This window comes from Mustela lutreola, chromosome 1 (assembly GCF_030435805.1).
Source record: "Mustela lutreola isolate mMusLut2 chromosome 1, mMusLut2.pri, whole genome shotgun sequence".
In the NCBI taxonomy this organism is placed as follows: Eukaryota; Metazoa; Chordata; class Mammalia; order Carnivora; family Mustelidae; genus Mustela; species Mustela lutreola.
The window spans coordinates 73,840,555-73,852,855 of record NC_081290.1 but is presented as its reverse complement, the minus strand read 5'-3'; the positions used below and the strand labels follow the sequence as shown (position 1 = coordinate 73,852,855).

General features: G+C 32.9%; 1 pseudogene; it reads right to left on the bottom strand.

Annotated features, from left to right (window-relative positions):
* Positions 1–5,973: 5,973 nt before the first annotated feature.
* Positions 5,974–6,049, bottom strand: LOC131822835 (U4 spliceosomal RNA; annotated as a pseudogene).
* Between the last annotated feature and the right edge of the window lie 6,252 nt (positions 6,050–12,301).

The following is a 12,301-nucleotide window of genomic DNA, read 5'->3' as shown; positions in this document are numbered from 1 at the left end:
TACTAGGGATCACTAAAATATATGTTCATAATGAAACTGCAAAAATTAATATATGATCATCTTTAAGGAAATCATATCACATTTTAGATTTTTCAGATAATTAATATCTCTCAAGTCAAGTTTTTATACCTTGAACATGGTTAGGATTGGATTTACATTTTCACTGATGCCACTTGCTTCACTGATGCCATAAGTTGTTTGAAATAAGGATCTATTTTAATGGTCAGTTTTGTATTGCCATAATTGGATTGAAACCTGGATGAACAGTAAAATTATAGTTTTTAAGTATCTTAATAGATAGTTGAAAACTATAATGAGATAAACTAAGAAGCATAAGTGCAATTTTCTAATGTTTCCATGAAATTGCCCCAAATAGTGGCATTTCTGAGGAAATGAAGTCTATCTTTCTTTGTAGTTGTTAAATTATATATATATATAATATATATGTATATATGTGTATATATATAAATGAAATTTCTACTTAATAGGAAGTGTTCATAGCAAAAAGTAAAATTTTAAGAGAAAGAGAGTTATTTAAGCATAGGTTTTATGTTTTTGTGTAAAATTCTATGGGGGGAAAAAAACAACTAAGGTGAGGATTCTTTGTCTGATTCTGGAACACCCAAAATGATGTTATATAAATCTTCCCCTGCTATACTGTATACAGACTGACAGGGACAGAATGAAAACCAAAGCAAATATGAGGTAAAAATGATTTTTTATTACTTTAGGTATTTCTAGGTGTCAGATAAAAATGAGAACATTGCTAAAAATTTTACAGAATGACAGCTCTGCCTTATGGATAAAATTCTATAGTTTGATGTATGAGGCAGAAAATGTGAAAAATATTATGAAGTACTATCCTGACATAATGATGGAAAGCTGCTGAAAGTGTGCTAACACTAGAGAAATATAATAGACTAAAGTTAAACAAGGAAAAACGCAATTCTTTTGAATCTTGCCTACCACAGAAATATGAATTTTGACTTTTAAAAAATGCATACCACCAGGTTTTATTTTTTATCAACTTCCAAATGTTCCACTTTACTGTCTCTTTATGATTAAGTTCTCAATGCATGTCTGAATATATTTCAAATACAAAGTAAATATAAAGTTCTTTAGAAATCATAATTGATTCACCAGATTCTACTCTACTCCATGTTAGTAGATTACATCATGATGACTTACCAATTTAATGTTGTTTAACTCCTGTTCTCCCCCCACATATACTCATCTAAGTGATAGTAAGCTGTTTGATTCTTTAGACCACATAGTACCCAATCACTTTTTCTTGATGTTCACATTAATAAAATTGCTTTTTAGAAATTATATAATTCAGTGTGCCCTATGCTTTATCCACCAAGAGGCAGAAACTTAATTCAGATTCAGGCAACTAGACTCTCCCTGAGATTTTGGTCTTAGACTAAATTACAACAGTGACAGTACCCAAGGAAAATAACTCTTACTATCTGAAAAACTGGATATGCTCTGATTCCTAAACCTTCTTAACTTTGATGACCCAATTACTCTTTTGACTCTATAAGAAACTCTTATCATTCAAATAAATTTAAATTTGTTTTTGTTAAATGAGCTAAAGTGATTTCTGAGTCATGCAACCAGAAAACCAAGATAGGTCCCATACCTGATAGTTGAGGACACGTAATATAATGTAAAATCTCATGGCAGAAGTATAGGATTAAATCTGCCAGGGTATTCCTAGTTAATGAGATAAAGCTTTTATTTCTGTAAGCAATGCTGACAAGGACTTTTATTTTCAAGGAAGTTCTGATTCTCTGATTCTCTGATTTTTCCCCATGCATTTCTGATGTTAAGAAGACTCTTTAAGAATTAGTAAAACCAAATATTATTTATTGCATATATGCTGATACAAAACTTTCTACACTGATTCTACCTTAAAGAAGAAATCCTTCTTTGTACACACCATAAATACATAGTTATATGTATATACATAGTTATATGTATTTATGTAAGATTGACATTTTTTATAGAATACAAGCAGGAATATGGGCTAGTTTGCCTGTTTGTTATGAACATATATATTTTTTTAATTCCAGTATAGTTAACATACAGTGTTATATTAGTTTCAGGTACAATACAGAGACTCAATTTTATAAATTATTCTGCTCATCATGAAAGTGCACTCTTAATCCCCTTCAGTTATTTCACCAGTCCCTGCACCCACCTCCGCTCTGGTAGCCATCAGTTTGTTCTCTCTAGTTGAGAGTCTATTTTTTGGTTTGTCTCATTTTTCTTTGCTCATTTGTTTTGTTTCTTAAATTCCACATATGAATGAGATCATCTTATATTTGTCTTTCTATAAATTATTTCTCTTAACATTATACTCTCTAGTTCCATCCATGTTGTTACAAATGACAAGAGTTCATTTTTATGGCTGAGTAATATTCCACTGTGCACGCATGCATGCACACACACATACATATCACCTCTTTTTTTATCCATTTACCTATTGCTGAACACTTGGGCTATTTCCATAGTTTGGCTATTATAAATAATACTGCAATAAACATAGGGGTGCATACATCTTCTCAAATTAACGTTTTTGTATTCTTTAGGTAAATACCTAGTAGTACAATTACCAGATCATAGACTAGTTCCATTTATTGTTTGAGAAACCTCCATGCTCTTCACAGTGCCTACATGAGTTTGCATTCCCACCAACAGGAGTTCCTGTTTATCTTCGTCCATGCTAAGTCTTGTTATTTCTTGTGTTTTTATCTTAGCCACTCTGACAAGTATGAGGTGATAACATAGTTTTGGTTTGCATTTCCTTAATGATTAAGAATGATGAGCATCTTTCCATGTGTCTGTTGGTCATCTGGATGTCTTCTTTGGAGAAATGTCTGTTCACGTCTGATGCTCATTTTTTAATTTGATTATTTGTTTTTGGGTGCTGAGTTGTACAAGTTCTTTCCATATTTTGGATACTAACCCTTTATCAGATACATCAATTGCAAATGTCTTTTTTATTCAATAGGTTGTCTTTTAGTTTTGTTGATTGTTTCTTTCTCTGTTTAAATGCTTTTTATTTTGGTGTAGTTTCAAGAGGTTAAATTGTTTTTGTTTCCATTACCTCAGGAGGCATTGTGGAAGAAAGTTCTTATGGTAATGTCAGAAAAATTACTGCCTATATTTTCTTTTAGGAGTTTTATGATTTCAGATCTCACACTTAGGTATTTATTTGTTTGTTTATTTGTTTGTTTGAGGTGGGGAGGGGCAGAGGGAGAGGGAGAAGAGTATCTTAAACAGGCTTTATGCCCAATATGGTGTCTGATGCAGAGCTCAATCTCCTGACCCTGAAATCATGACCTGAGCTGAAATCCAGTCAGAAGCTTAACCAATCGGGCCAGATAGGCACCCTTTACAGTTAGGACTGCAATTCATTTTGAGTTTATTTTTGCATATGGTGTAAGAAAGTGGTCTGATTACGGGGCACCTGGGTGGTTCAGTGGGTTAAAGCCTCTGCCTTTGGCTCAGGTCATGATCTCAGGGTCCTGGGATGGAGTCCCGCATTGGGCTCTCTGCTCAGCAGGGAGCCTGCTTCATCCTCTCTCTCTGCCTGCTTGTATCTCTGTCTGTCAAATAAATAAATAAAAACTTAAAAAAAAAAAAAAGAAAGAAAGTGGTCCAATTTCATTCTTCTGCCTGTAGCTGTACAGTTTTTCTAACACAATTTGTTGAATAACTTGTGTTTTTCATTATATATTCTTGCTTTGTTTATTGAAGATTAATTGACCATACAATCATGGGTTTATTTCTGGGTGTTCTGTTCTATTGACCTATGTGTCTATTTTTGTGGAAGTACCATACTGTGTCATTACTACACTTTGTTGTAAATCTTGAAATCCTGGATTACGGTATCTCCAGTTTGGTTTTTCTTTCTCAAGATTGCTTTGGCTATTTGGGGTCTTCTGTGGTTCTATACAAATTTTAGTATTATTTTTTCTAGTTCTGAGAAAAATGCTGTGGATATTTAGATAAGGATTGCATTAAATCTGCAGATTGTTTTGGCTAATATGGACATTTTAACAATTTTTTTCTTCCAATCCATGAGCATGGAATATCTTTCCATTTGTTTGTGTTCTCTTCATTTTCTTTAATCAGCACTTTATGGTTTTCAGAGTACATGTTTTTCACCTCCTTGGTTAATTTTATTCTGACATATTTTATTATTTTTGATGCAATTGTAAATGGGATTGTTTTCTTTTCTTTTTTTTAAATTAAATTTAATTTTTTTTCAGTGTTCCAAAATTCATTGTTTATGCACCACACTCAGTGCTCCATGTAATACATGCCCTCCTTAATACCTACCACCAGGCTCACCCATCCCCCCACCTCTGCCCCTCCAAAACCCTCAGTTTGTTTCTCAGTTATGCTACTTCATTATTAGTGTGTAGAAATGCAACCAATTTCTGTGCATTGATTTTATATCCCATGACTTTACTGAAATTATTTATCGGTTCTATTTATCCAGAAGTTTTTTGGTGGAGTCTTTAGGGTTTTCTCTATATAGTTTAACTGTATGTATCATCTATATATAGTGTCATCTGAAAATACTGAAAGTGTTTCTTCCTCTTTATCAATTTGGATACCTTATATTTATTTTTGTTTTCTGATTACTGTAGTTAGGATTTCCAGAACTATGTTGAATAAAAGTGATGAGAGTGGCAGACTCTTAACCGTAGAGAACAAACAGACGATTTTTGGAGGGGAGGTTGGTTGAATGGGTGATAGGTATTAAGAAGGGCACTTGTTATAATGAGCACTTGGTGTTGTGTGTGATAATGAACCACTAAGTTCTATTTCCTGAATCTAATATTACACTATATTTTGTCTAACTGTAATTTAAATAAAGACTTGAACTACCAAAAAAAAAAAAAAAAAAAGTAATGGGAGTGGACATCATTGTTTATTCCTGATCTTAGGGTAAAGATCTCAGTTTTCACCTTTGAGTACAATGTTAGCCTTGCGTTTGTCATATATGGCCTTTATTGTGTTGAGGTATGTTCCCTTCAAACCTACTTTGTTGAGAGTTTTTATCATGAATGGATGTTATACTTTATCAAATGCTTTTTCTTCATTTACTGAAATGATCATATAGTTCTTATTTTTCTCTTATTGGTGTGATATAGCACATTGAATGATTTGTAAAGATATATTTTTTAATATTTTATTTATTTATTTGACAGACAGAGATCACAGATAGGCAGAGAGATAGGCATAGAAAGAGAGGGGGAAGCAGGCTACCTGCTGAGCAGAGAGCCTGACCTGGGGCTCGATCCCAGGACCCTGAAATCATGACCCGAGTGAAGGCAGAGGCTCAACCCACTGAGCCACCCAGGGAGCCCTGACTTGTAAATATTTAAATGATTTGTGAATATTGAATAACACTTGCATCCCAGGAATAAATCCCAATTCATCATTTAATATATTGTTGGATTGGTTTGCTAGTATTTTGTTGAGGATTTTTGCATCTGTGTTAATCAGAGATATTGGCCTATAGTTCTCTTTTTGGTAGTGTCTCTATCTACTTTGTTATCAGGGTAATTCTGGCCTCATGGAATGATTTTGGAAGTTTTCTGTCCACTTCTATTTTTTAGAATAGTTTGAGCATAGGTATTAACTCCTCTTTAAATGTTTGTTACTATTTACCTGTGAAGCCATCTGGTCCTGGTCTTGTGCTTGTTGAGAGGTTTTTGGTTCGTTTGTTTTTGTTGTTATTATTATTGTTGCTTTTTAATTACTGACTTAATTTCATTGCTGGTGATCAGTCTATTCAAATTTTCTATTTCTTCCTGATCCAGTTTAAGTAAATTATATGTAGGAATGTATCCATTTTTTCTAGGTTGTCCAATTTGTTGGCATTTAATTTTTCAAAAATATTCTCTTATTATCCTTTCTATTTCTGTGGTGTCAGTTTTTATTTCTCCTTTCATTTCTAATTTTTCAATTAGCAATAATCGCGCCTCGGATAAACCTTTTGGCTATGATACTGCCACTGCGCAAAGCTGATTTCTAATTTTTGTTTGAGTCCTCTCACTTTTTTTTTTTTAATGAGTCTGGCTAAAGGTTTATCAATTTTTGTGATCTTTTTGGAAAGAGCCAGTTCCTGGTCTCATCGATCTGTTCTACTGTTTTTTTGTTGATTTGATTTTTTGGGATTTTGTCTTATTTCATTTATTTAAAATTATTATATCTTTTTGTTAGATTGTTCTCTGTATTATTATACAGTGTTTTTATCTCTTGTTACAATCTTTGTTTTAAAGTCTATTTTATCTGATATAAGTACTGTTAGCCTGGCTTTCTTTTCACATCCATTTGCATGATAATGCTCTTTCATTCCTTCTCTTTTGGTTTGCATGTGTTTTTAGGTCTGAGATGAGTCTCTTATAGGCACCATGTAGATGGATGTTGATTTTTTTTTTTTTAATCAGTTCTGTTACCCTACGTCTTTTGATATGGAATATTTAATCCATTTACATTCAAAGTAATTATTGATAGGTATGTACTTTTTGTCATTTTGCCACTTGCTTTACGATTGTTTTGTAGTTATGTATTCCTTTCTTCTCTTGCTCAATTTCCATGTGTTTTGATGGTTTTCTTTAGTGATAGTCTTAGATTTTTTCCTCATTATTTTTTTGCATATCTGTTGCTGGGTTTTGATTTGTGGTTACCATTAGGTTTACATATAACAGTCTGTGAATATAGCTCTCTCTATTAGGTTGATGGTTACTTAAGTTTCAAACCATTTAAAAAGAACTAAACTTTTACCACCTCCACATTTTATGCATATGACATCATATTTTATAGTCCTTTATTTTGTGAATCCCTTGACTGATTTTTATAGATATAATTGATTTTACTTCCTTTCTGCTTTAACCTATGTGTGGTTTTTATGTTATTAATATGCTAATTTTATTATGTTTGCATGTATCTGTGAAATCTTTTCCTAATTTTCTTACTCCTAATTATGCTTTTTAATTTATAATCAAAGAATTTCCTTTAAACAGAAAAATTCAATTTTAATATTTTTTACAATGCATATACATTTTTAATTTAATAGATTATAGTCACCAATGAGAATTATTGATGGAAAAAATCAAAACTTAGAGTGATTTTTTCTTTCTAATTTGCTTTCTCTGATAGTAGGTACCCTGTATGACTTCTATGGGTAATAAATAATAAAATACATGAAAGCTCAACATTAATCTGCATACATAACAAACTGAATACATGTGATATTGAACAGTTAATATAATTATGATAATAATGGTGCATATTAACTTAAGAATGAATGTTATCTAAGTCATTTTCTTTTATTTTCTCATATTCTCACCAGCTGTGAAGAAGAGTTTCTATTTTTCACCAACACTTGTTCTTTTTTTTTTTTTTTTTAAAGATTTTATTTATTTATTTGACAGAGAGAGAGATCACAAATAGGCAGAGAGACAGACAGAGAGAGAGATGAGGAGAAGCAGGCTCCCTGCTGAGCAGAGAGCCCAATTCGGGACTCGATCCCAGGCCCCTGGGATCATGACCTGAGCCGAAGGCAGAGGCTTAACCCACTGAGCCACCCAGGCGCCCCACCAACACTTGTTCTAATAAGACTTCTAAATTTTTGTAAAACTGGTGGGTATGAAATTAAACCTTCTTGTTGCTTTGGTTTGTAATTTCCCTGAGTTCTATAAATTAGCCATTTTGCCTGTTTTTTTTTTAATTAAAAGATTTTTAAATTGAGGTAAATTATATAAAATTAAATTAGTTTTAGGTATACAGCATAATGATTTGATATGTATATATTGCAAAAGATTACCATAATAAATTTAGTTAAAATCCATCACCATACATAGTTATAATTTTTGTTCTTCCTTTTTTTTTTTATGATTTTATTTATTTATTTGACAGAGAGAGACACAGCAAGAGAAGGAATACAAGCAGGGGGAGTGGGAGAGGGAGAAGCAGGCTTCCCACCGACCAGGGGGCCCAATATGGGGCTCGATCCCAGGATGCTGGCATCATGACTTGAGCTGAAGGCAGAGGCTTTAACCCACTGAACCACCCAGGTGCCCCTAATTTTTGTTCTTCTGATGAGAATTTCTCTTAACAACATTCAAATGTACGATGCGATATTGTTAACGGTAGTCACCATGTTGTAAATTATATCTCCAGCACTTTTTCATCTTAAAACTGGAAGTTTATTACTTTTGACCATCCTCACCTCTTTTCCACCCCTTTCCCAACTGACCTTGACTCTGGCAAACACGTATCTGTTCTCTGTTTCTATGAGTTCTGAGTTGTTTTTTGTTTGTTTGTTTGTTTTAGATTCCACACTTAAGTGAGCTTATATTTGTCTTTGGCCATAAGGTTTATCCAGTTGTTGCAAATGGCAGGACCTCTCTCCTTTTTGTGGCTAAATGATATTCCACTGTATATATAACATATGTCACATCTTCCTTATTTATCCCTCAGTGGAAACTGAGGTTGTTTTCATGTCTTGGCAGTTATAAATAAGGTGGCAACGAACATAGGGCGCATATATTTTTTTGAGGTACTGATGTTGTTTCTTTCAGATAAATACCCAGAAGCAAAATGGCTGGATCATATGATAGTTCTATTTTTAATTTTTTGAATAAAGTTTATACTGCTTCCATGGCAGCTGCAAGAATTTACCTACCCATCAACAGAGAACAAGGGTTCCTTTTCCAACACTTCACCAATACTTGTTATCTCTTGTCTTTTTGATAATAGACATGACAGGTGTGAGGTGATATCTCATTGTGGTTTTAATTTGTGTTTCCCTGATGATTAGTAATATAGAATACCCTTCCATATACTTTAGCCATCTGTATATCTCCTTCAGAAAATTGTCTGTTCAGGGGTGCCTTGGTGGCTCAATCAGTTAAGCTTCTGCTCAGGTCATGATCCCAGGGTCCTGGGATGGAGCCCCATGTGGGGCTACCTGCTTAGTGGGGGGCCTGCTTTTCCCTCTCCTTCTGCCTGCCACTCCCCCTTCTTCTGCTCTCTCTGTCAAATAAATAAATAAAAATTTAAGAGAGTCTGGTAAAAATTTGTCAGTTTGTGTCTTATGTCTAAAGCGATCTCTTAAACAGGCAGCATATACCACTGTATATATCTTTGGATTAGAGAATTTAGTCTATTTCCTTTTGAAGTGATTATTGACAGTGTACTTATTGCCATTTCATTATTTGTTTTCAGTCTATTTTGTAGTTCCTCTGTTCCATTCTTTTTTCCTTGCTCTCATCCTTTGTGACTTAATGATTTTCTTTAGTGGCAAAATTAAATTTCTTTATCTTTTGTGTATCTACTATCGGTTTTTGCTTTGTGGTTATCATGAGGCTTACATAAAGCAACTTCTAACAGTTTATTTAAAGATGGTATCAACTTAAATTTGAGTTCATTCTAAAGCTCTACTTTACTCTTTTCCTTTTTTATTCTTTCCCTCCATGTTTTATATTTGTCTCATAATTTCCATCTGTTAACTTTATATCCACCTTTTCTTGAGGTGCTTTTGCTTTTCAGAGATCTCTTAAGTGTATCACACACTATAGGTAGGATACATATGTAAACAAAAAACAAAACCAAAAACAAACATTGACATATCTATCCATGCAAATATTCACCCAAATCATTTGAATTTAACATCAATTAATAAAAGGGACTACACTAAGAAAATATCCTCTTGATTTTAAAATATAAATGAGGATTATTAAATGTTAACATTAACTATAATTACAAAAATATAATCTTTTTTTTTTCATTGAGTGTTTTCTATCAGGGACTCACTGCAAATATCTCTAAAATCTGCTGTGACCTTTGTATTGATGTGTATTACAAAGAAATAGAATATTTAAGGTATAATCCATTATGTTTTCCTGCAGAATGGAAGGAATAGTAAGATGTGGATATGATAGATTTCTGCTTAGTATTAAAAAATGTCTGTAGAAAATGCCACACATACATAATTCCCTTGTGCTAGTGCTATGACTTGTTTTGTCCTTAATGGAGTTGTCCTTTTAGTCTCCCTCATCTTGAATGACATTTTTATTGTGCAAATGGCTCTTCTATTTAGGATGTATGCTTTCTTTGTCTAATATCTATTACTATAACACTTTGGAACAACTTTGTATTTTTTTTTAGGTAAGTATTTACATTATATATTTCATTTTGCATTGGATCAAAGATTTTTAAATGTGCACCTGAATGCATAAATATGCAAAATAAATTATGGTAGCAAAAGAAAATAATCACCTAATTGCAGATTTAAGGTGAAATTGTGTACGACTTTTATTTTAACATAGTATTTGCAAAATCAAGCATATATGTAGCATAGTTATTGTCCATATTACGTTAGATATATATTGCTATTATTTTCTCAAACATAAACCATAACAATTGGGCCTCTTTCTTAAATAAGTATTTATCACACTCTTGCTTTTTTTTTTTTTTAAGATTTTATGTTTTTATTTATTTGTCAGAGAGAGAGAGAGAGAGAGAGAGAAAGCACAAGCAGGCAGAGGCAGAGAGAGAAGCAGGCTCTCTGCTGAGCAAGGAACCCCACAAGGGACTTGATTCCAGGATCCTGGATCATGACCTGAGCCGAAGGCAGCGGCCTAACCAACTGAGCCACCCAGGCGTCCCAATCATGCTTTTGCTTTAGAGAACCTGAAGACCCATGGAAGAAAGGAAGGGGTAAAGAGTATTTTGTGCCTTCCCTATATACTTCCCGCAAATTGATTTCAATTAGATGAATGGAGAAAGATATTAAACTACTGATAAGTTTTATCCCTCACTCTCATCTCCTATCACTTTCATCTTTATAAAACTTGCCCTGTTCCTTTGCTACAAATGTGTTGGCTTTCCTACTATTATTTCTTTAATATTCCCACCATTCTCCTGCTCAGTCTCTGAATTGCTTGCTGCTTGTGCATAGAATGTTTTCCCACATGCTTGCTGTGTTGTCTCTTGCAGTTTTGTTTAAACTCTCTCTCTCGTTGGGTTCTACATTTACCTCTCTATTTAAAATTGCTGTCTCTCCCACACCATCAACTTTTTTCATTCCTCTTTCCCTGCCTTAGTTTTCCCACAGTACCAATTTCTAAAATACCTAATAAATAGTAATAATATTTGTCATCTCCTCTACTAGAATATCAGTTACTTGAGGGGAAGTATTATATTTTTGTTTGATTGTTTTCTGTTTTTCCTCACAGAGTGCCTAGAATAATCCCTGCAATGTAGCAGATATTCAATATATATTTGTGCAATGAGTGAAGAACTAAATTTTATACTAATAAAGTAGCCAAATATAATCAAGTAACATAAAACATGGCTAAAGTGCTCTAAATTCAAAATTAGAGGAGATTTACTATATGATAACTTCTTTTTAAATTTGTTTTTGTTGAAAAGATAATATTAAAAAGTTAGAACTAGATAATTCCACAATTACAGCAAGCCTGTGGTAATTTTTGTGGATTATCTCTATCATGTACATAGTATGTTATTGAAATAACATACCATGTAAAATTTTATCATTTTTTTTTATGTTTTGCCAGTTATTTTTCCATTGATTTATTTATTTATGTTTTTCACTTTCTTCCAGTTTTGTACATATATAATTGACATTGAGTATTATATAAGTTTAAGGTATATGGCATAATGACTTGACTTAAATATATTGTTAAATGATTACCAGAACAAGTTTGGTTAACACCCATCATCTTATACAGATAAAGAAAAACAAAAACAAAGGGTAAAGGAAGAAAGAAAAGGTTTTTTCCTGTGTAATAAGAAGTCAGGGTTACTCTTTCAACTTTCAAATATCCATGTAGCTGTGTTCACTATAGTCATGTTGTACATTCTCAATGCTTATTTATCTTATAACTGAAATTTTATACCTTTTTATTATCTTCATCCAATTTCTCCATCTTCCACCCCTTACGTCTGGTAAGCAGAAGTCTGATATCTTTTTCTATGAGTTTGTTTGGTTTTTAGATTGCACATAAAAGTGAGATCATTCCATGTATAACTGAGATATGTCTTTCTCTGACTGACATTGTACTCAGCCTAATGCCCTCCGGGTCCATCCCCATTGTGGCAAATGGTAGAATTTTCTTTTTATAGCTAATTAATATTCCAGTATTTATAAATACCACCGCTTCTCTATCCATGCATTTATTGATGAACAGTTAGGTTATTTCCATGTCTTGCCTATTGTAAATAATACTTCATTGAACATGGGGGTGCA